This window comes from Balearica regulorum, chromosome 6 (assembly GCF_011004875.1).
Source record: "Balearica regulorum gibbericeps isolate bBalReg1 chromosome 6, bBalReg1.pri, whole genome shotgun sequence".
NCBI classification, from domain to species: Eukaryota; Metazoa; Chordata; class Aves; order Gruiformes; family Gruidae; genus Balearica; species Balearica regulorum.
Window position 1 is genome coordinate 20,065,262 of NC_046189.1, and position 22,966 is coordinate 20,088,227.

General features: G+C 38.0%; 1 protein-coding gene across 5 annotated transcripts in view; it reads right to left on the minus strand.

The window, feature by feature from the left end:
- Positions 1-22,966, minus strand: part of RAPGEF4 (Rap guanine nucleotide exchange factor 4) — a 153,310-nt gene that overhangs the window by 98,508 nt on the left and 31,836 nt on the right. For 2 of the 5 annotated variants that reach the window (XM_075756641.1, XM_075756640.1), the window contains exon 1: positions 12,386-12,562. The exons of the other annotated variants lie outside the window; for them this stretch is intronic. The gene's annotated coding sequence lies outside the window, so the exon portion shown is untranslated. Of the gene's footprint in view, positions 1-12,385; positions 12,563-22,966 lie in introns of those variants that run through there. 5 annotated transcript variants of the gene reach the window in all.

A 22,966-nucleotide genomic window follows, 5' to 3' on the forward strand; every position in this document is an offset into this window, starting at 1 on the left:
CAGCATTAGAGGGACTATATATTCCACCCAGGCCTCCATCTTGTCCAAATTCAATACCACATACCTGGAGGCTAAGCATTTTGGTTAAACCAATAATTTAATCTACCATGTCCATTTTTTTCTAAATACTTTTTCACTGGGCTATTGCTATTGTTGCACACCATTACAATTTAAATTACAAGTGTACATGATACAGCCGATATTATGTTCAAATTGTTAAAGAAAATGAGGTACTATTGCATTTGTCTCATGACCAGGCCATATGACCAACCCTAGAAATTTCCAGGAGGAGTAGCCCTACAGAGATGATGACAGCCAGTTGATTGTGTTTGGGGCATTGCTACCCAACAGTAAGGTCAGCCCAGATTCAAAACCTTCCTGTGAGGTTTCCAAATCTATCTTGCAGATCACTGGAAAACGCATTCCTGGCTCTTCAGTGTCCTCTTCAGAGGTGACAGAAATCATCAGTATTAGTAAAACCAAAGCTACTGGTGAAAATCAGGGAGTCCTAAGAAAGGAGTGCACCTGGAATGAACCTACTGAGACTTTCACGTTACCCATAGAAGTCATCGCAGCTGCACCTTTTTTAACCTTGAAACTATAAATAAAAGTTGTAACAAAACATTTTTTGAAATGTTCTTTTTCCCCTAACACTGTAGGGCCTACTTCAGCACAGATATCAAATGCTAAACTTTCATTCAGGTATAATTCTATGTAATGTACTCTTCAAGGAGTTCAAGTCAATAACGGATGTAGCTATTCAATATCACCCTCTTGCAATCCTCTTGCACCCTCTTCCCTCTCTCCTGAAGTCTGTTCTTCATCAGCATCTAATTACCTAGATTCCCAGCTTTAAAACTTTGTAGCAGACACTGACAATACTGAGTGGCAACGCATGATGTTCCTCTGTCTATAAATCTCTTTTCTTGGAATTCCTTTTCCAAAGAACCAGTGCAAATGCAGATTACATCCACCTCCTTCGCAGATTCCCATGCAGTCCATGGCCGTCAGCCGTGGTTCCACAATACAAAGCATTCAATGCAACAATGGTCTATGCCCTGCTAGCCGTTGGCTCCTACTCCTGTGCCCAACATATCATCTGCTTGGCCAGGTCTGAAAAGATTGGGGAGGGGGCCCTACTGTGAACAGGGATCAGTGAACAGATTTGGGTCTTCAAGAAATTGCTGCAGAGCCAAGAAAGAATAGCCAGAAAGGGGCAAGGGAAATCTTTAGACAATATTTGCCTCTTTGTAACATGAGAAAATAGCCACATTTTTCTGCACAAGAATGGTTAGACATTTACAAAAGTAACCAAAGCACAGTATAAACTCTAAAAGAGCAACAGAGCACTTGGTTTTGCTTTCCAGTGTTACAATAAGTTGGTCTTACATATAACATTTTAACAGTCTTTCAAGGGAAACAAAGACGCACACATATGTACATACTGCACATATTCCACTCCATACTGTATTTCACAGTATCTCACTGAAGCAATTTAATTAACATCAGCCAGAAAAGAAAAATGTAACATGAAGGTGATTCAAGTTCTATTTGTATAATCTTTCTTCTTGTAAAAAATAATGGCCCCTTTTCCACTGAAAGAAAAGCCAAAACAACAGTTGACTCCCATCTACCCTGAGTCTGCATGCAATGTCTCGTTGTCTCTAACTATACAAAGATGAATACCCAGATTAGTCAACCATTTCCAACTGTCTGTCTTCCAGATCATGGAGCATGTAAAAAAAAATCTCTGACTGCAGCTGGCACCACTATTCCTTGGCCTGCCTGCAGGGCAGGGAGAATCTAGGTAGTAGAGGTTGTCTGCATATCTCACTTCTACCAAGCTTTCTGGTTTGAAAGAGCATATAATCCTAAGATTTGGCTGCCCTTCTGATCCATCAGAGTATTAAAATGGACAGGCATTTGGTTTCCAAGTCTTTCTGAGAACAGATTTTATCAGCGGCCATTCACTGGAGTTCATAAAGAAAGCAGCAGGCAAACAGAAGCACACAAAAAGAAAGGTGCAGCAGCTGCATGGGTCGTACATACAGTGACCGCTAAGATGACCACACATCTAACCCGGTTCTGATGTGGGACTGCCCATGTCAGGATCCGGGGTTTTATCCCAGGTTTTAGAGCATGTCCTCTTCCTCATTTCCAGAGAGGAAATTTAAATTGAATCTGTGGATCCATCTGGGGATTTAGTCATGTTCAGACTATCTCTAGGAATAAAAGTAGTATGAAGCTAAAAATCAACTAACTCCTCATCCCCCCTGAAGCATTCACTGAATAATTTGTCAATTAAAAACTAAACAGTCTACAAGTCTCCTAGTCATTCATTTACAAAAAGACACGGGGCACCCATTTTAATGCTGCAGTCACATTTTAATCAAATATTCATCCTTAGAGGTCTTTGAAGGGAGGAGATATGCTCTCTTTGACAAGCCCATTCTTAAAATAACTTTTTTGCTTTAACAGTTAACAGGTCAAACAAGAATGCAGCAGGCAAGTCATGGATTAAATAGTACCTTCAACAAATAGGACTCAGCGACATCAAGCAAGAGTCAGAAAGCACAAGCTGAGGGGGACGGGACAGTAATGAGGACATGCATTAACTTTTAAAGTTTGCCATTGTCCAATTGTTTTTGGGTAGCGTGCATGACAGCGCAGGTCATCCACTGGAGCAGGCACCTTCAGACTAGGGGCTGCAAAAGCTCAATGCCTCCTTGCAGCAGAAGTTCCATGAGGAAATGTGACTTGATCTAATTTTGGAATCTGGAAAAAAGACAAACATCAGGAAGGAAGTTTAAAAATATTTGGAAAAAAGTCTTTTCAGAGAAAAAGGAAACTCAAACTAGATAAATTCAAATAGCAATAAGTCAGCATCAAACTGCAGTGCAATGTCTCTCTGGAAACAGCACATAAGGATTGCTCATTCCTCTCTGGAACACTTTAGACAGGGAGCAGGAAGTCACTACTATCTTTGGATGGGTTTAGCCCAGTGCTTTCCAGTTGTCCCTGTATGTACTGATACTGCAGCCCTCCATTTGTGTCCAACACACATTAAACTCTGCTGACTTAGGTCTGCACAGAGCTTCATACACTCTCCCGTCAGTTTCAGACACTCCTATCTATAGAACAATCTTTGAAACAGAAGTCTGGAACACTCCAGACCCCAGGAAGATCAAAGCTAACAGACAGGAGATTCGCTAAGAAAAAGAATCATAACAGAGGAAACTACTTTCAGGTTTCTGGGATAAAGACACGAGTCCCTAATTCCACATGAATTTTTCAGTACTGTGCATATGCTGCCAGCTAGCACAATCCCCTGGCGGTTTCTGCAGGACTGCCGATAGGGAGTACTTGATAAAGCCTCACACATACCTTCATGGAAGATCAGGATCACCTCAGTCAGCTCTCCTGATTCACCTGGTAAATACAGTCTCTAAGACACTAGTTTGCTGAGTCAATTCATCATTTAACTTGTTCAGTTTTTAAAAATTCTTGGGTCACAGAGAAATGAAATTAAGACTTTATTAGCTAACTCCCAGTTGTAGGAGTATAAATCCTCATTATGCACTAAAATGGTCAAATTTACATTACAGTGAGTCTCAGATGCATGTTTGCCTCACAAAGACCCCAGAGAGCAAAGGTTTCCTCCCATTCTCATTTTGTTCTCCTCTCCTCCTCCTCCCTCCCACCCCTCTTTTTCTCTGTCAGCTCAGTAAACAGTACAGAATTTATTTTGAACCAGTGGAAAGGGGGAGAACGGGCAATAAGCAAGGCAAAGAGGGTCACCACCTTCTCCTTCCCTCATCTCTCCTCCTCCTACACAGCAGCAAGCCAAACTATAACAGTAAAGTCAGAAGAAGGAAAAGGAATGACATAAAGCATTTGAGAAACACCCATACTGAAAACGCTGGTTTTCAGGAAAGGTGCTGAAATGTTAGAATTGGCAAACATAAATGAATGGAAAAGAATTCCAACTAGTCTTTCTAAAAGGAAAGAACATTAGCTCTAGGCTCTTTTCCCTCTATGCGTATGAGATGGACACAAGGCTCAACAAGATTTCACGTGTTAGGACAGGGGAAAAAAAAATCCATCTACCAACCTTCTTCCATACCAGCACTGCTAAACTTTAAGCACAACTTCTCCTATGAATATATTCTATAAATTTCAGACATTTTTAGTATACCAGAAGACAGCCTATCCTAAGCCTCATCTCTTGCTCTAATATGCCCCAACACTCTCTGCTGTGATCAGTTTTGAATTCACAAGCTAAACAAGGCCCAGCTGGGTAAATAATGAGCACAGACAGTACTGTAGGAAGTGGTTATTTATCCTAAATCAACCCTCAACCTACCTCATACTCTGTTTCTTGGAATCAATGTAGTGCTGGAATTTCACATTTCAGCAATACAATCTATATCTTCACCACAAGTGCTAAGTATAGAGAGCTCAGCTGCTGCTGCTTCTCTTTTTAAAGCAGTTTACCATTGTTCTCATACAGTCTAGCATTGTTAACTCACCTATGTTTTCAGCTGAGTAAAGCATCCCACACTTCCCGACCTGAGCTGCTACGCAGTGTTGCTGTATGGTCTTTCAGGGAATGTAGTAGTGAAGCCCATCTGTAGTCATAGTTCTGCATTGCCAAAGTTCTGTGCAACCATGGTGCAGTCAGTCTGTTAATTTTCCCTCTGACATGTGCATGTCAGTACTAAATCTCTGCATCTGTAAAACATTTTGGGATCCCTGACAAAGAAGGACTCTACATAAAGGTCAGATTAATAACTTTCTTCTTGAACAAAAACATTTTAGGAGAATTTAAACAGGCGTGCAAGTCTAACATTCTGGAAATTCTCACAGTTGCTGTTTGCTACCTAAACTCTGTGCTGCTTAGAGTCATGTGTGTTCACATGATCTACTAAGCTGGGAGCTGGGGGCTGTCTCTTGCTCTTGAACTTTTTCCTCCTGTACTTTAAGATCTGCTCAGCAATGCTTTTATTGTATACTGCTGAGTACATGAGCACGCATGTAAAGGGCATGTGATGGCAGTTGCTTCTAAATGGTTTAAAACTAGTCTCTCCTTTATTACATTTCTCTGAGTATTGAAATAAATTCATTAAAATTTCAGGGCTTTTTATTTTTAAAAAACAAACAAAAAATTAAAATAAATGCAACTTAGACCACACTTTGCTTACATGGCAACCACAGAGTAAGGAACCACATGTTAAATTTTCATTTTCTCTAGATATGAAAATACATATGCTAATTATCTTTAGAGAGTATTGATATCAATTTTGCTTTGCCAGGACTCAATACATGGGGCATACCTCATACAGACTACAATGTTCTGAAGATTTATTTAAAGGCTAGGACAGAATGCAATACTAATAACATCGTTGCTGGCTTCCTGTGAGTAACAAACAGAGCATTAAGTGCATGGAAAGACATGAAGCTTAGAAACTGAAACTCTGTCCAACACTATAGTGATGAGCTTTTAGAAATATAAGCAATCATTATAAGAGTAACAACCCATCAAAATCCACAGGTCAGTCAGCTTTCTATTTATGTGTTGTGACAGGAACTGTGGCATCAGCATAGGGCATTACAGGGGGATTAATGACTAGCTGGAATTAATGGCCCTGGGCTATGCCTGCGGCAATCAACTCCTCCCACCTACTTGCTAATCCCAGGAGATACTCTAGTCTCCTTTGGAGCATTAACATCCAGCTTTTTTATAAAATCCTTTCTACGCAGGATTTTTGTGCTTAGATTATTTGGAGGACTTTACATATATATATATGTGAGTAAAAATACAGTGAATTAGGGAGAGCATATTGGGGCGAAAAGTAGCATCACTGCCTTCAAGACTACATTCAACTAGAACAAATGTTCTCAGACGACAAAGAATGCAAATGAGCTTGTATTTTTGATCACTTGCTCTCTGCATATTTGAAGTAAGAGCTATATTGCATTCACAGCTTTCTGTTAGTCTTCCAGTGCTCCAGTTCCTTCAGAAAGTCTGTGCTTCACCCCTGCTCAACTTTCTTCCTTTGCAACACCCCACATCTCTACCACTACTATCACATTGCTATATAAATGTCACAGAATCCTTTGGATAGGTGCTAGGCACTTTCAAAATTGGCTACAATGCATGTACAACAAAGATAATAATCATTTTAGTTATCATTGCCATGAAGTTATTAGCACACTATAGATCTTAATTAGAAAAAAAAAAAAGGAAAAAAAAAGGTGATTCATCATATGTTACTTTAATCCCTGGCACAGTCTCTCCTTAGTTATGCTTTTTTTACTCCTCACCAAAAAAAACTCCCTTTGCAAGCATTCACTGACTGCCTCTTGGCACAGACAGCAAATACATTACAGGTTTTCAGCAGTTACACTTGCATAAAGTATTGACTGTTCTTCTCAGGTGAGTTCCCCAAAACTGCAAAAGACTTCAAATGCAGACCCTGGATATTCTCTTCCCTAGAAAAGCATTGCTCTGAAGAATAATACATTTGACTGAGATGCAATCTGGAATGTTGCCATTCACCACAGCGGTAATTCTTGATATGACTAGCAACAAATGACATTGAGAAGTCTCTCTGACTGCTGAGCACTACGTACCAACCCTCAGCAACCTGAGCTCCACACTTACATTCAAATACTCTCTACTAACGTATAGCCTACCCATAGAGTAAAGAACTCAGCAATCAGAAACACCATTATCACATGGTATAAAAAATAGGCTGTCTGATGTGTGTTTAAGTTTCCAGCTTGCTTGCTCAGCTATCAACAACTCTTGGCCAAATTCTCTGTCAAATGCATTCAAGGGCTTTCCCACTGAAGCCTATGTGGTCTGTGCATACATATCTAGATTAAAGAGGACAACATTTTGATTCCTGTAGCCAAACATTAAAAATTTTCATGATTACTTTTAATTGTTTTAAGCTCCTGAAAAATGTAACCTGTGCTTGTGTGTTCCTTCAAAGATATGGACCCAGTACCAGAAGATGGTACTGGCTGTAACAGTTAATCGTACACGTAACAATACAGCAAAAGTAGTAACAGACGTAAACCAAACATATTTGCCACCCTGTTGTTTCAGAATTGTCCACAGATTACTTTAATATTAAAAGCATAGATCTGTACTGAAGTATCTCCCCACTGTGAAATGGAGCTGGCAATTTTATCACTGCTTATCATGGCCTGGGGAAATTATGCATTTGTGTGCAATTATCAGTTTTCCATAGCCTTTCACTGTCTGCAGATTTTTTGTTGCAGTGATGGTGATGTTACTGCGATGGTTCACTTCCCCTCAAAAACAGATAAAAGCTGAAATGACAGCGTTTCTGGCAAGAGAATTTCTGGCAGAGGAAGCAAAGTAGGAAATGCAGCTCCTGATATAAAACAGCCCACTCTGTCTTGTCTGAGAGAAGGCTTGCTGCCTGGGTATTTCTCAAATCTCTTTGCTGGATGAAAAATTGCCAGGGTTTAAAACATCTAAAGCTTTCTTGTTATGAGAATTATGTGCTTTACAGATCATGATAAATCCAGACTAAAATATGAAAGTGTCAGCGTTTCAAACAGTTCCTTTCCTTCAGTGAGGTTACATTTACAGTGCAATGAGTGGAGTTGGATTATAGGGTCCTTTTTCACTCAGACTGAAAATATATGTATATATCAAATAAGCAGTGTTCAAGCACGGAACAAAAATTATGAGACACCTCCCTGAAGGAATTCCTCCCTCAAGAATTTTCCTTGCATTATTCCTCACACCTTTCTTTCTGCCTCCTTCCTTCCTCTCACCACTCATCATCTGTCCAAGGAAAATAATCCCAGGCTATTCAATGGCCTTGTTATCACAGGAAGTTGTTATGATATGTTGGTAAATTAAGAAATGGGGTTTGTATGGACTTGTGGTGAAAAGTTCAACCTGAGCCTCCACCCCTTCTGCTGGGAAGTTCAGCTGGAGTCACTGAGGAAATACAAAACAGAGGCAGGAACATCAAGTTTTATAAAGAGCACTGGCAGCCTAGTACTGTGACTGGAAACAAGGAACAGCCATCTATACTGCTGCCCCAGCTCAAACTGGGAAGCCAACTGGGACATGGCCCAAGCGTAGTACAAGAAGTCACACTATACTTCTCCCATGGCCTTGATCTCTGTCACCAAGGCTAAAGGTGAATTCTATATCTTATTGCTCACTCTTCCTTTCAGTGATTGCTCCCTCCATCTCTTAGTTATTTGTTTAGATTTTCAGTACATAAAAATCCTGGCAGTGCCATTATGGGCTCTGAGCCATCTGAGCAATCTTCTTAAAATACACTAACACATCATCCATATGGTTATCCAATATGTAACTACTTTCCGGGATAATAACAGAGGTAACAAAAACTGTTAAAAGCTTCACAAAACTTCATGAGACATTGTCACCCTAATTAGGAGTCTATGATTTTCACTGAATAGCAGAATTATAGATATCAGTCTGTATGATCCCCTTTTTGAACATATTTTCACTGTAAGTCTCCCTTAAACAAGACTGAAAGATCAGATGAGTGGTTGTCCTCAGGAGCTATCTGTTTGAGACCATTGTTTTGTGTGCCCCAGTGGAGTCTGATCCCATGCAGTTCACTATATTCTGGAAGAAATCCACTTCAGAGACAGCATTTAGCAAGGCTGGGAAGACTATCCAAAAGCTAGAAGGAGAGAGACCAAGGAAATTCCTTCCCAGGTATGATCTTCTCCCATAATACCTTGTAATCATTAAATGATTTTCAACACAGGTTCCAAGATTTGGATAGAGGACCCAATCAAGGTATGAAACAGTTTGTTCTTCTTGTAAGCTGTAATTGGTACTATTTCTTTTATAGTCAACTTACATGTAAAATTCTCTTGCCCCTTCCAGAGACTGACTGTTTCCCTAGAAAAAATTATACTTGGATGAGAGTTCACTTTGTTGAGAAAGTTATCACATGTATTCTCTTGATAGCATGTGTAATGCTGTCTGAGGGCAAAGTCGTTTATCACAATTTTCTAAGTGTACTTCAGGTCGTAACTGATGCTGTGCAAGTAGGTGAGTTGATCTGTGGCTACTTTATATACTGTAGCTTGTGAGTTTACATTTTATGCCGGAAGTTGGTTGTGCTATGGAGTATTCCAGACACAATTCAGTGGATGGATTAGTGATTATTGAACTTGTGGAAGAAATCAATGAGCTCTTAGGCCTGCGTGCATAAAGCAAGATGAGAGCTTTTCTTGCATACTTCAAAGATCTACAGTTCTTAGGTCTCTTGGGATAGTTGTGAAATGGTGTCTCCTTTTATCAGAAGTGACTAGAGCCCAGAAAGGACAAGGAGGAGCAGGAAAAAGGAAAGCCATGTCACTCCTTGTCCTGGCCAGCAGAACTGGTAAGCTTCGGGATGGGAACACAACATATTCATTGCAGCAATACAGCAGTACACTTTCTCCTTTGGTATCACAGAACTTGAAGGGCCTCTCCTTGAGGCAGTAAGGTTTTCTTTTGCAACCAACACAGAGATAGTAGAGGCCAGACTTTTGAGTTCAAGTGGAAGTTGTGCTGTTTTGTTGACAGAAGACTAGAAGAAACGCTATTTAATCAAAACAGTTTGAACCCCTATGATTATACTCAGGTACTTTTCTTGGGACAGCCTTTTGTTTGTGTGAGATACCAGCATAGGGCTCACGCTGCTTTAAGGCTTCCTGCCCTGCCGTGGTAACCTTGGTTAATAGGAGCTTTTCTATTAAACTAAATGGGAGCAACAATATTTTGTATGTTCTTTGTCTGAATATTGTAGGTATGTGCAAATTCAATATACTGAAATTGGCATCAGTGAGCCCCCTGCAGCTCTGAAAGTGCAGGGATTAGTGTCCATTAGCACACTTTTCTCTAAAGTACAAGAAACTATAATTAGCATAAATTTGTTGACTAAAACTGAAGGTGGAAATGAAGACTAGGTTGGAGTCTAGTGAAAGAGCTTACAGGTAACAGTAAAACACTCAGCATAACAAACAGATAAACTGGTAAAATTTCACTCTAGAGGAAGCAGATGTGCCTTGTTTTGACTAATGGAAATTGCATCCAAGACCAAATTCAGCCTATAGAAGGCACTCAATAGACTTTTGTCTCTTCAACTAAAAAGGAAACATAAAAGAATCACTAACCTAAGTTCAGTTTTGTCACATGCAATGAATTCATTTAGCTTCTAATTTAAGTGTGACTGCATTATGAAACTTCACAGAAACACACAGAAGCAAACGTTTGTTTTAAGATCACAATATGAAAACAACTGCAGGCTATCTGAGTAGATACAGCATTTCTAACTGTTCAAAACAACTTTGGTAGGAATCTTTACAGATTATGTCCAGTTACAAGAAAAGAAAAACCACTTACTTGTTTCATTATCTTTGTAAACCACAATAATCTCCCGCTGTTCCAATGAGCACAGATCACAGGAAAAAAGGATGCCTTTATTTTACCAACAGAAGCCTGACTCCATTAAGAGGAGCCAGATTGATTATTTTACGGTATCACATGTGAAAGGAGAATATTTCACAGAACAAAAATATAGGAACCTTTGCCATGGAGTTTACAACTTTGTACCACATTGGGTACATTAGAACAGAAGTAACAAGGTCAGAGAAATCAGCAATCCTCTTTGCTTCCTGTTGCTGTACAGCTTTCCTCTCTTTTTGTGTTTATTATTTTGTAAGTCAGACTGTTAAAGCTACGGGTTCCCAATGGGACCTCAGCTTCAGGGGCTGAGTACAACTGAGAGCCTGTGTGATCATGCATATGCATATTTTGTACAAAAATCAACTCTCCACTTGGTCCATGTTTCATCTGCCAGCTGGCCGAGTTGGTTATTTTTTCTGCTGGGAAGAAGGAGCATACTTTTCGCCATAAAGCCTTACCTTCCCCTTTCTCCATTCCCATCTAAAATGCTTGCAATGAAGTTGCAATTATTAATAGATAAACCTTAACTTTTGTTTTGGCTAAGACCTACACAAAATATATGTGCCTCAAGACCTGAAACTGGCCCACATCCTGAGTATTTTAGTTCTATGAAGGGAACAATAGCCACACGACTATCCCTACAATTTTCAATTGCCACAAAAATAAACCATTTGTAGACTAAACACTAGTAGCAGGCTACTTCTGTTTCTAAGCCTCCTGTTATTATATTTGGCCATAGCTACAACACTATAAAATAAATGGATGTTCTTCTATATCTTTACATTTACTTTATCAAGTTCCTATCACTGAAGCATCCTTCACTCCTCCTTTTTCATATTTCATAAATTTGTTTGCTTGAAGCCCCTATCTTTCCCTAAAAATAAGTAAATAAATAAAACATTATTGGGGTTTTCTTAGAAGTGCTTCCAAATTTCCCTTACTTTCAGTCTGCACAGCAAGACCTGTCTTGGGTTTCCCTGCCTTTTTTCCTAAAGCCATGAGAGATTCCACATCAATAGCTTTTACTATGCATTTTTTCTCTTTGAACAAAGCATCACCTTAACATCTGAACAGTAAAATTCCACTTTCCTTTTTATTTTCCCATGCGTTATTTAAATATGCTGCTCTGAATTCTACAATTAGGGTATTCCTGGGCAGCTACAATCAACAACATCTTTATAGTCTGAAACAGCAGGAAATGTGGGCTATCCAGGAGTTTCACACATTTGTATGCTATATAGTAGCCTCAATTTAAATATGATAATCTAATTTAGTAAAAAATGATCTGAAATCAAATTTACTGCAAAAACTTTTAAAATTTAATTTTCAGACTAGCAATCAATGCTTATTCAGTTTCCATCTTATCCCTGCCTTCCCTTTTTGCAGATGCTTAAGTGACATTAAACAATTGCACAAATTTTAAAAATTGTAGGAAAATTACCATCTGCACTTAATTCAAGAGTAAAAAGGTCCACAGAAATCACTTTTTATGAGCATTTTTCGTAACAGAAAGAATAAAAAAATGTAAAAAATCTCACAGTAGAAGTAATACACATATATATTTGTGGCATTCTCTCTTTCAAATCATTTTGAACTGTAAGATGACAGAAATGAAGAAGAGAGATCTCACTACCATCTCACCCAAAACCTTACTCAATTTCTGAGATATGAACTGTTAGGATTAAATATTAAAACATCTTCAAAGAAAGAACTATGTCAAGACACACAGTAATAAAGCCCATTATTATTCACAGACATAAACAGTATCAAACTATTATCTGCTTAGTATTATACTTCGCTCCATTATATTTCCTCTAAATCTATGCAAAATAAAAATACAGTCTTGTAAACAACAACAATTACAGCATAAGGAAATAACAGATAAAGAAATCTTAAACTTACATTGATGTGTTATTATAGGTCCTGCACAGCAAGTAGCCCTAAGAGTACATTTTAGTTTTTTTATCCATGCTCCGTTCTTGTTGCTGATGTGACCACTTAGGCACATGGTCAAGTTGCAATCAGCTTCTCTCTTAGTGATGTATGAGAGCTGTGCTGATTTATCTAGTCCTTCTGCAGCAGATTAGCACTAATGTTTCTGCTTCTGCATCCTACCTTTCTTTAGCGGTAGACTCTGCATTATCATTGGCAATCCGAATTAAAGAGCCAGTGAATGTAGCACAGTATTTTTTTCTTTCTGAAACCATCACAAAGCAGGTAGTCTCACACAAATGCCATGTTTTTATCCACTGAGCCTCTTTTTAAACATCTTTGGCAAGAACAGTAGTCAGAGATACAGAAGAAGGGTTCCAGTAAGTCTGCTACAGTCTTTTTGTGATTTATTCTGTTAAAGGAATATTCTCCTATGCAGATGGCCCTAGGCAAGAGACGGCTGTAATACATCAACATTTGAGCCAAACGCATGGGATTTTCTCTTTGTAACACAAAGGTATTATATGCATGCAGTGAAATTCTAGTTTATCCCAAAGAAGTGGACTATGTGAAATTAATTAATGCAAACAGGGCTTATGAAAAAAGCAAGTTAAGTACCTTATGTCTTAAAGGTACTTACTAACCTTATATGTTAAAGGAACTTAACATATAAACTCATTTGATTAAAAATTATTTCAGTGCCTTACAGTGTATGTATTCATTCTGAATTCTCTCTTTTTTCCTTATGATTGACATATTTTACACTATGGGATTGCTGAATTCAGCTATTAAAAGTATTACAAAGAACCTGACTGAACCTTGTTACTATTTTGACTTCCCAGTAAACAAGTAGTATTTTAGCAGTAAAATGTAATTGTTAATTCATGATCTTTTCAATTCAAGGCAGTATGAGACACAGGTGTTTAAATTTTCATTAGGACTTTGAAAAATATTTAAGAAAAAATGGATGTCTTAGACCATCTAGTCTTGAAAATGTGAACATTCTGACAAGTTTGCTCAGTGTCAAAATGACTCACATCACTGCTGTTCCTAGCTGCTACTCTTTCTGATCACAGAAGATAAGTATTCCTCTCTGACTTTCAGAAACAAATGCCATACTTGAATATTAAACAAGAAATACGTGCCACTTAAACATCAGTAATATTTGAATAGCAGAAAAAAATTCAGCTACTCATAAAGACCTATTCTCTGTTTATTATCAGCATTCATTTTAAACAAATGCTACATGGAGTGTCTTACCCTAAATAAGAAAGAAAGAAAGAAAGAGAATTAACTCATTACTTTGTAATAAACCCTAAAACAAAGTGGGGCTATTTTTGCTCTAATGTGAAAGTCAGCTGTGGCAAAATGTGACACCATCCATTTCAAAGTTCTTTCTGGATTTTACATGCACTTATTTTTACACCTGCCACAGGAGCACAGCAACCTCCAGGACAGAATGCAGCAAAGACCTAAGCATGCTCATCAGCACAGAATTGTTACAAAGGCAGTTTTAGATCTAGGTGTGGGACTGCACATGACTTCTTCAAGCTTCCCTAGCTTTCCTCCTCTTTTTGTGTGTTGTTGATAAGGAATGAGATGGGCGACTGCACAAGGAGACCCAGAAGCCAGAGCGAGAACTTCCTGAAGAAAGGTACCTGAAAAAAGAGTTTCAAAGCATCCCCAATGCTGAGCTGCCAACAGCTGGCTGAACGGAAACACTGAGGAGCTGATGTACCTTCAACCTCATGCCTTCCCAGCCTTCAGATGGCTCCTTGCAAATGCTGAGCAAGCATCTTATGATTTTGAATTTGAGAAGTCTTGCTGGAGGTGCCTACCACCTCACATTCAAAGAACTGAAAGTCTCTATTTCAAGAAAGATGGAGACAGGGTGCTGCGCTTCCATCTGACTTTGAATTGTCCTCAGGACCAGACTCACCCAAAGAGCAGTAATTCTACCTTCACCTGCCTTCTCTGGGGAACAAGATTCAAATTCCCAACTCTTATGCCTCAGGACAGTGTCCTAAATAAATAGCTCTGCACCACTAGCAGGGGTCCAGCTAGGAGTGCTCCTCTGCTTCTGTGGAGAACACCAAAAAAGAATTTAAGATTCATTGCGTAAAAGAGGGGGCAGAACGATGCTGACCGTCCCAACAGGCTTGCACCAACAAAAAGGAGCGTGACGTGCATGTGTCAAACAAAAGTGAAAAGTGCTGTCAATTCTAAAGGCAATATCAGTTCTAAGGATACCTTTTGACTGAGAACTGAAACAAAATTTGGACCCCATGGTTTCATGCAGGTCTTTGCTGTACTAAGAAAAAGGTATTTAGCCAAAATACTGAAATCTGGTGTAAAAACAGCATTGGAGCTGCTATTGCAGGTACACACAGAAGATTACTCTAAAAGAAGAATTCAACTCCACTTTAAACATACCAATTTTTTTTGCCCTTAGATTCTCACTAGAAGTTTGTTTTGGAACCTCACTGTTCTGATGGTTAGAAAGAAACTTCTAATGTACACTCAAGCTGCATTAGTACCCACCTGCTCCTGAGCAGCACTATCCTTCAACAGTTTATTTATTTCCCCTGACCAGTAGTCCTGTATTTATAGACAGCAACTAGTTTTCACATTCACAGACTGACCAAGACATGCTGGTTTAGTCTTACCACATCTCCCTTGCCATGGTAGTCCTTCTCTGCACCTATCCCAGTTTGAGTTCATCTCTTCTAAACATGGGTGAGCTAAACCATATATACTATGTTCCACTCAAGGACTTACCACAGTATTTATTTTAGTAGACCAAACAAAACTGTGATTTTAATACATGGTTGCAATAAAATTTAAACCTCCCACCACCTCATCTCCAGCAGCTAAAATGATGGAATTCTGACATATACCACCTGGGATGTGTTAACATGTATTTTCTCTGCTATACTACATGAGGCCATGAAGTAAGAATCAACATTAATCTGCATTGATTTATGTCAAGCAAAAATATGAATATAACATTACTGCTGGCCCACTTGCTTAACAACATGTTGGTTTGATAACATAATTTCCAGTTCTCTCAACAAAGTTGGTTCCGTATCTATTCAGCAGGGAGAAGAAAGAATAGCCATTGTATCACTGTTTGCATCATCTGTCCTTCCTAAGCCCCAGTGGTTTGCTTAAGTGTTACACATAAGCTATGCAAATGACACACTAATACTTCAAACATGCAAATGTGTTATACGTATTTCTACAGGAAATTACTCAAGGCAATTGAGAGTGTAAAGTCACACAAATTATCATCTACAATTGAAAACATGCAAGTAACTTTTAATTAAACATGACTTCTCCACTGAAGAAAACACATTAAAACCTTACTAAAAGGGAAAATAGCTGATTGGGGGGAAAAAGGAATGAACAACCAATGTTTTGTAAAGAGAGTGCTCCTCAGGAAAAAAAATATTTAAAAAGCAGACTTTTAAATCTATTTCTAATTTATTCTTGATTCTAAGTCCACTTCAATTTCAAGCAAATAAATACATGCAGGTAAAAAAAAAAAAAAAAAAAGCAGCTTCTCAAAACCACAGATAAGATATCAGAGTGCTTATTTACGCAAGTAACTTATTTGTTTAAAATGTCAAATATTAGATTAAGACAGGCAGGAAGAATTTTGGAGGTTAAATGATCAATAAGATTATTCTTTGGGAGAAATCTAAAACCAAGCAAAAACTACAAAAAAACCCACCCCAAAAACCACAGAATTTTTAAGCCAGAGTTGGAGTCCCATCACAGAAAGGGCATCTAGCTGCTTATGCTGAGGCCCCAAGAAAGGGCAATCTCTTCAGCTGAGAGTCTGTGTGTTCAGGTAAGAGTTGCATATGATACATCTGGATGTTTATAGCTTATTCAACCTTTCAACAATCATCAAAAAGCTTTCAGGAAACAAATATATACTATCTTTGCATACGGAGAAAGCAAGAGAGTAAAATTAAATGCCTTGATCAAAATTGCCAAAAGACTTATGATTTTCATGAGACAGCTAGAAATCCCAATAGCTGCATCGCAGAGCTGGCACATCTTAGGCTTTCCACAGGGAAGAACACAGGAATTTACTGGTAGTTTATCTGATCAGTGACAGCGTATTCCTCCCATGGAGCACTGCCATGACATGGAAAAATTAAGGGAATATACTACAAGTTTCAAAAGGCCAACTCAGAGCTTGTCCTACATTTTAACCTCAGTCAGTCAGCAAATTATCCCAGGGATAATACAATTTATGCCAGTAAAAGCTCTTTTGCAACTATTCCTTATACCAGTCCTCCATTAAGCTAGCTATTCCACACAACCCACCCTGTTTTCCCAACCTAACACTATGACATTTTCCCCACAACCCTGACAGCAAAATTTTGGTACAGACCTGGCTTTAGTGAATAGAAAAACAAATAATCAATAATGTTTAGGGAAAATAAATCAGTAGGAACACTTTAACCCCAGGTATCCAGTTTACATTTCAAGGCTCTGTCTGCAAGAAAAACAGCAGGGAAAACTAAGAAAAACTCTCCACAAGAAAAACAGGGACCTTTCTTTCAAAATAAAAGTTGAAATGAGATTTGAAATACAGAGATCCCTAAAAATCAGGGGAGTCTACTACCTGCACTGCACAGGCCACAACATGGGCTGCGTAAGCAGCAAGATCAACTAAGAACAAAATAGAAGAGTTTATATGCTGTCCCATGGGCTACAGAACCCACTTGCCAAACAATACTGTACTGAGAATCACTGGAAAAAGCTGAATAAATAGAAAGCATAAGCCTACATCTTATCCTTCTGAATAGCTAACAATCACCCTCATGTTTTTCCTTGGAATAACAGTGTTACAATGAAGTTGAATTTCTCACTTTTCTCAAAATGGCACTATATGTCTGCTTGCATTTTAGTGTCAGTGTTGTGAAACGTCCTTTTCCACTTCCCACATCAGATCAGACTACAGATTGAAGATGAAATAAAGGATGACAGTTATAAACTGTCTTACTGCATGGCAACATAACATTATAAGTGTTTTATTCCTTGCTTTCCCTTAAAGAATCTTTGGCATGCTGAATCTATCATTAAATGTATATTTAATAACCAAGAGAGATAAATTTAGCTTTAAAGCCTTCAAACCTAGCCAGATGAAATAGCTTCCTCAATTGAAAATGGTCATCTGCCCAATGGACAGATACAGCCTCACAAAAAGATGTTAAGCTTCAGAAAGCCCAAATGTAAAGGCCATTTTAAGACACATCTTAAAAAAACACTTAGAAAAAACATTTAGAGAAGGTCAAAACCCAACTTGGGTGAAGAGAACATAAAAAAATTGTTTTGGCAAATGTAGACAGCTACCCTAGGTAAGGAGGTAACATTACATATAGTGAATGTGGGATGGGTTTCTTATCCAGAGATCAATGCCATGAATTGTTCATTACCTATTATAACTTTTTCCACCTGCAACTAAGTTTGGAATAAGTAAATCTAGACATGCTAAGTACACTGTTTCTTTCCAGTGGGGGATTCTTTTCACTTTTGTTTGTTTGTTTGTTTTTAACAAGCCTGGATTTGATTAGGAGAACTCATTATATTGCATTTTTTCACTTTTCTGTGCAGAAAAGCTTTTAAGTTTCTGGTTCCTAGCACCACCCTCTAATCTAAATCAGTAAGACCTGTATAAGGCAGTTTTCTCAAAGTAGTGTGCTGCAAAAGGTAAAGACAATCATGCACTACTAAAAAACCAAGAGTCCAAAGAGGAGATGGACCTGGTACTAAAAATGTTACTGAAAAATGAGCTATGGCTGTTTAACATTACTGAATTTTGGAAATCAAGGACACTATGAGAACATAAATGAGTAATTGTCAGGAGGCCAACAAGCATCAGGTTTGTTGAGCGGGCACAGAAATAAGAGTTACTTGTTTCAGCCACGTCAGAGGGATGAGCACAACAATACTAATCAAATTTCTGATGACCAATTTCTTTCTGAAAACAGAATGAAGTTGCTTAGTATACTTTCACTTGAATATTTACAGAAAACCTGCACAGAAGGCGACTGGAAATAATTTCTACTAGTCATTGAAATCAACTGTGCATACTTTGAATGTTGCAGCTTCTGCAAAGAAGCATGATGGCATTTCAGGATAATTAAGAACAGTTACATGATTTATTTTGTTAAGTTATGACAAAACATAGATATGACCATAGTGTGCAAATAGTGAAGGATATAAATATCGAAAACAGAGAGAAATCATCCAAGGTACATGAAAGCAGTACAGACAAGAACCAAAGAATGAACTCTGAAAACAAATTTTGGAGGGAAAATCAGAATAAATTTGTTAGTAGCATGTGATGCACTTGGCTGTGGACTGTTTCTTCAAAAGCAGCATCCATTTACAAGCCATTTGGCATAGATGCTTAAAATGTGCAAAGACAAAACTTTAGAGAGCATACAATATCAACCAATAGCTCTCCAGAGGGGAGATGGAGAGAGTGAATGGAATGAAAGAAATGGAAATAAAGATGTCATTAAATAAAAACATCATTTTAGTTCCAAAAGAAGGGACAGAACCAGTCCTATGCTTGAAGACTGATGTGGAGGAAGCATGACAGGTTTTTATTTATGCAGTATGCTGTTAAGAAATTCTTTGCTGTTAGAGTGATGAGGCACTGGAACAGGTTGCCCAGAGAGGTTGTGGAGGCCCCATCCCTGAAAGTGTTTAAGGCCAGGTTGGATGGGGCTTTGGGTCTAGTGGAGGGTGTCCCGGCCCGCAGCAGGGTGGTTGGAACTAGATGATCTTTCAGGTCCCTTCCAACCCAAACCATTCTATGATTCTATGATTCTATGCTGTTACACTACATTTTTACAATACATAAACAACTGTTTTACAATACATAAACATCAAGGGCTGTTCTACAACCTTCTCTGAAATAGTAGGTATTGGTTCCAGCAAGAGAGAGAAGACATAGTCTGTGGAGTCTTTTGCCACAGGCACAGCAAATTCTACTGTCCATTATTGCAATGAAATTAGTGTAATTGGACAGGTTTGGCTTAAGAATATCATGCCTTCCTGTATAATGTTAACAAGAGTAAACACAACTTAATGGAACTCCATCATCTTGTTTTAAGATTCCAAATCCTTAATCCATGCTGCTGCTCTCTCACCATGCAGAGTATCTAAAAAAATAAGAATAATAAGAATCTTCTCCCCACTTCTCTTACACAGCAGTTTGTGATTAATGCCTTGTGTTAATAGATGAGCACCGCTGTGGCAGTAAAAATGCCAAGATAAAGGTCCCACTACTGAAGGCAGCACATTCATGACCAGTAATGCAGCACATGCCCTGTTAAGAGTTTGAAAATTAAACTAGCAACATTAAGAGATTTTGTTTTCTATGGTATCAAAACTTCCATATATATTTCTATTTATTTTCATCGTGCTGAGCAATCTGATTTTGGGGACAGTCACATGGGCATCGCTTATAGCAAATTCCACTCAAAAAAGCAAGCCATTCAAAAATGTTCATTTAAAAAAAACACATCTAATATAAAGATAGCATTCACTATTACTTTAACAGCTTTCAAACTAAGAGTTCCTTTTTCCTTCTGTATAAAGCTCTTTAGCAAATTAAATTAATGATTTTCATTTGTACATGTGGCAATAGCATTATCAGATAATAAAGATAAGCATATGTAGATAGGCAGATATAAAGTACCTCTCTATCCCTCTGCAAAAGCTACTTGCCACAGAACAGCATCACAAGGGTTGGTTTTTGTGGGTCTACTGTTTTTTCACACATTAAAAAGCATAAAACTCATAGTAGTAGTATGAATTATTTTGTTAAATAAGGAGGGAAAATATAACTCTTGGTCTGCTTCTGGATGTCACAACCATTCATTACATTTTATTCAATATAGATTAACTCAATTCTTATCCAAATATATCGTTCAGTTAATGGACCCCAGGAAAGGTAATTCACCTACCATTCTGTAATGATACTTGGATTAACAGTATGGATGCCCATGTAAAAATAAGTCCCTTAGAGAATTCTTATAGTAGTAAAATCTGTATTCCTACCATTGCTAGCATTTCCAGGATTTCCTGTGCCTCGCACCTTTACATAATTTTAGAGTACAAAGTTGACAACAATCCATTTGAGTATCAATACTCGTGGGCTTACTGGTAGCATGCATCATTTTCTGAAGTTATATCAAGTAATTCTTCAGAAAAGTTAAAAGGCAGAAAAATCCACATTCTGTTGTTAAAACAGGAAAAGTGTCTCAGAATAAAATGACACAAAGTACATTTTGTATATGAGATCAGATGGAAGTAACACCCTCTACAAGGCAACTCCATATGGCAGATGTATGTAAATACATCAGACAGAAACAACCTGCAGAAACAAGAGTTTTGATGTGAACTTTGGTTGTAATCTCAAAGCATTTAATCTTTCAACCATACCACAGCAACAGCACAGGTAAATGCCCCAGCTATTACATTGAAGATTGAAATGTAGCTCTTTTTTGATAAAGCATTATGTAAATTGGGTACCTTCTCAGTAATCAAATCTGCTACTTCATCAGTGTACTGACACATATCCACTTCATTGTCTACACTTTGACTACATTTCACTCCTTCAGCTCTGCAGAGCGAAGGTACTAAGAAATACTAAGTGATGGCATAATTCTCACCAACTTCAACAGTACAAGAATTATTTCCTAACTGCTTGGTGATCCCTGGTTATCTAATAGGATCTAAATGTCACAGATAAACCTAAGGAGAAATACTCAATGAACTCTTAACCAGAGATTAACAAAACTGGCATTAAATGCTAGCAGGAACAAAAGTGACAAATGCAGAAAGACAAACCATATTTGTAAATCTGTGCAAGAGATGCATACCAGAAAACTGCTTGAGAAATGATGGCAGAAAGAAAAAAGGCCTTTGAGAAATGTTTCATGCTTCTAGAGAGGACACAGGCTTGAAGGGTATTGGCAGAAAGAAAGAAGAGAGAAAATAAGCCTGTACTGAGCTTTTAATCTTTCTTTAATTGTACTGAGAGTCTCCAGCATTATCCCCAGAGAGAATTAAGCAAAAAGCATAAGTAACTCAAACAAGTTCCCTTATAGCTCAGTCCTTTCACAACAGCATGATTTCTTTGAAGGACTCAGTTTCTCAAAGGCCAGGTCATACAAATATTGTATTGTAATGCATATTTTTATTATGCTAAAACAAGACAATGACATTGTACCTGTTTTCACTGACCTGTACTCAGGAATGTCTGGATAGCGTTTTGTGGAAATTAACAGAATAAAGTTTGTCTATTTTGGAAAATGAAGCAGTTAATACTCCAAGAAAATGGTTTGCACTGGTAGTCAGAAACGATATTTTTCAAAGGTCAAGAGAGAGGTGGAATGCAAAATTAAATAGAAATTACTCAGGAAATGGTCAGAGGTTAAAATGTAAGGAAGCTGAATTATAAGTACTAAATGCAGGATGGCAAGGTTTAATTTTAAATGCTGATTATTTATCACCCTCAGACAAATAGTATACAAGCCTGGCTTAGAGTTAAGTACAGCATCTAGAACGACAAGAGTATTTTATCAATATAATTTAAATGGAACAGAAGTAAACTTCAGTCAGAAGATATTTAGTGTGTAAACTTTTATTTGTGACTTTTGGTTTTCTTTTAACTTCTTCATTTGAGATTTAACTGAGAAACTATTTTAAGCAGAGTTCAGAGGAAACACACTAATGGTCTTATCTAATCAGGTATGAGATGAAGGATAAAGAAATTGAGCCTTAAGCATCACATCAGACTGATGGTATGAATCCACAAATTCTGATAAACCACTGATTTCAACAACAGCCTGTAACAGAAATATTACATGAAAACACGAGTTCTGCAAACATCCACTTCATTACAGAGTATAAAAATACAGGGAGCACATGCCTTAGAAGGCCATGATGTCTTACGTGCTGTTCTTGAATATTTGTGGCATAAACAACTATTCACCAGAAGAAAAAAAAAATTATCCATGAACAGGTTGTTCCATAAATCCCCTTGAGATTTAAACATTTCAGAGGGCCTGCAGGCCCCTCAGGGCATGTTTCAGGCCTGATATTTTCACACTGCTGGTGAAGAGATTTCTAGGAATTTTGTAGCTCACTGAACTAACGGAATTAGAGCAACACCCAAGAATTCTGAGAACTCTAAGTGTTGGAGTTCCACTGCTCCGACTGAAAAAAAGATTGATTCAAGACCAAGCACATGGATTATTTGGGGTTTTTTTAAATCTATTTCTTTTCTTGATATCTGGATGTGGCCATAATCAGCACAGATGACAGGCTGGGCCCTGTAATTCTTATTCTTTGCCACAGGAGAGATATTCCATATTCAGTTCTTAGTCTTTTATATCTTCATTTTCAAGCGTACCTCTGGGATGCCTAGAGTTTGTAAACCTTTGATACAATTTACCTCAGTACAAGTATTGGGTTGACCATTTTGTTAAGCACCCTTGAACTACTAAGCCACAA